Source organism: Cimex lectularius, unplaced genomic scaffold (genome assembly GCF_000648675.2).
Source record: "Cimex lectularius strain Harlan isolate CLEC.00 unplaced genomic scaffold, Clec_2.1 scaffold169, whole genome shotgun sequence".
Classification (NCBI taxonomy): Eukaryota; Metazoa; Arthropoda; class Insecta; order Hemiptera; family Cimicidae; genus Cimex; species Cimex lectularius.
In genome coordinates, this window is record NW_019392751.1 from 11,362 (window position 1) to 14,474 (window position 3,113).

Consider the following 3,113-nt stretch of genomic DNA (forward strand, 5'->3'; position numbering starts at 1 on the left):
CTCCAAGCCGAAGTTAGCTCAATTCCATCCGGGTTTTGAAAAAAAAATCGTATTTCATTTACTATTTAATAAACAGAAATTACAAAGATCAATTTTCCATTTGTCGATATTTCCTTGGCTGTGGTGGCTAGTTCCTTTTTCGATTCCACAGTCAAGAGACAAAATTCATTGCAATTTAAGCGTAAATAAAACGAGCTATTCCCATTTATAATGATTCGTCAACAAGAGATTTCCAGGTAATAATTTTATTTATTTCCAACTTTACTTTGATTTCTGCTCGCGTTAACAAGAGCTTTTCCCAATAACTCTGACATGTGTGAACCCCCATTAGCTTTCATAAGTGTCTGCAACTTAATTAAGTTGATTTTTACCTCGGGCGAATAAAATTAAAAGTAATTTCAATGTTACTTCTATTTGTCACATGGGAAGTGAAACGCACGTTGTTAAAATGTAAATCTAAAGAAACTGTCCCGAAATATTTGCCAGGTCTAAAATCTTTATTTCTTTTCATAAAATATACAATTCAATATAACCCGGTGTTCCTTGATGTTTCTTGGTATTTATTTAAATAGAAGATAAAGTTATAATTCATGAAGCTAATCTTGGAAATATTGGCTTCTTAGTTTCTTTAATAAAACTATTTGAAATGAAATAATCTAAATTAGTTTTAGATAATTAACTATAAAGTGTTTTCTTTTTAGATTGCTTTGCATTTTCCGTTAATTCGAAGTTTAATAGTTAACGGAACGATTCTTCAGAATCCGCCAAGGATCGGCATATTCCGACTATTGCCCTCAGGGAGCGGGAGCACCTCAGGGCACCGTATTAGGACCGAAACTTTGCCTCCTCAACACCGGAGATATTCCAACTTCGTTCACCACCACCTTTAATCCTTTGCCGACGACCACACACGTCCTCTGATGCTGATCTCAAGATGGATTCGGAGGAGCTCCAGGCACATGTCCTACAAATCGCCGAACTGTCCCAAATCTTCGCCGTGTGAGGAATGAATCTATTATCTTAACAACGTACTGAGGAAAGCTCATTTGATTCGATAAATTTAATAGGTGGCTTAGTAATGTGAAAATACATATTTTTTTTAAAAATAGTATAGTTTTTATTAAAAAATGTACTCATTGCAAGTTTTGGAATATGTCAGGTTTTATTTTATTATATTCAAACCTTTCTACAGTCTGGAATAAATTATTAATACGTCCAGCAGAAATAATATTTTCAAATTTCAAAAATCAGTTTGAGGAGGCTCATATTATGCTTCACAAAACCATAATTACGAAATAAAAGACTATAGCAACCCTCTAAAACCAAGGTAAAAAGTAAAAATCTTTTAAAAAAGTCGGCAGTTTAAAATTTCTAATTTTTTCAAATTGAAGAACCAAGGCGTTTAAGAATTCTAAAATACTTAGAACCAAATTTGTTAATAGATGACAATGACATTTTTATGCTTATATTTTTATAAAAGAAAAAGATAGTTATTAAGTGTACACATTTTAGATGAGTTTGTTTGAAAGCATAATGAAAAAGGGCGACTTCGCCAAAGAATTCGGCATACTGCCAAACACCTTATCCAAATTGTAAAAAATAGAGTTAAGTATGCGTCTGTGAGTGGATTAGCCGGCTCAGTACCTCGAAATCTCGATAACTCGATTTTTACAATTCCCTCGATGTTCGAGTTATCTCCAGAGTCGACTGTATAGTGTTTGTGTTGCGTGTCTGTGTTGTGTTTATGTTAATTTATTTTTCAATTAATTAACCTGTATGTAAGGCATTAGTTGAGATCGTGAGTTACTATAGCTCAAGTGGTAAGGCAGAAGCGAATATAGCCGAAGGTCGTGGGTTCGAACCCCGCTCGTGACACTGACTTTTTTATCTGAACCAATACCATACATAAAGATTAATTAATTGAAAGATGCTATTTGGTCACTCGGATCACGAAATCTAATGAATATAATTTATTAGCTTGAAAGAAGAGGGGGTGAACCCCGGAGGAATATTGAATATTCTAGGGAGTGAATGTGACTAAACTTCAAAGTTTGTGGTTATATGTTGTATATGTAGTGTATGTTTTAAGCAGCCCCACTAATCGGCTAGGGCCAGGGTGGGTAGCTTCCCCCTGGCTTTAAACCAACAAGCTCCAAAAAATACAATAAAAAACGCCGTATATCTGGAAGCGAAATGCCGGTGACGTCGGGGGCACAGGCCACCCTCACCGTTATTCCCTCGGGCCCCGTTGGAGTTTGTGGAGAGAGCAGCGCTACCCAACGTATGGATACTGCTAGGAACCGAAAATGTAACACGGAATTAGTGAGGACACTACAGCCATTTGATCAGGAGTCCGAAAAAATGAAAAGAATGAGAAAAGAAAAGAGCGGAAGTGATAATGAAGGCCAAATACCAAAGAACACCAAGAATAAAAGCGATCGCGGGGAAGACAGAAAAAACCAATAATACCGAGCCGAAGGAGGTGGCCGATGCGCTGGTATAGATGTAGAAGAAGTTGGAAGAAGAGTGCAGACTGCAATCGACAAAATGGTTGTCAATGCCGAGAGGATAGGCTTCTCCTTTTCGGCCGAAAAGACGAGGGCCGTCCACTTCTGTAGACTGTGGAGGGAACATGATCCCCCTCAGCTCCGGATGAGGAACGAAGCTCTCGGGTATACGGACCGCTCAAGGTTTCTCGGTTTGACCTTCGACGAGAAGCTAAGATGGCAACCACATATCGTGAACATCGAAGTCCAGTGCAAGCGGGTCATCAACCTCCTGAGATACCTCTCGAACTTTAAGTGGGGAGCAGAAAGGAGGGATATGACCCTTTTTAAAATGCTGCTGTGCCAGAAATTGTTTTACGGTTGTATGGCCTACGGTTCGGCAAGAAGAACGCGCCTCAAAAAATTAGACAGGATACATATGCAAGCCCTAAGACTAGTGTCAGGCGCGTTCAGGACAAGCCCGCTCGATAGCATATGTGTAGAGGCAGGGTTTCTACCCCCCTGCTCTAAAAAGAGAAGAAATAACGTTAAAACATTATGCGAGCAAATGGGCAAAGCTGAACCATTTCTTACATAAGACTCTTTTTGACCCTAACTCCAGCGAAA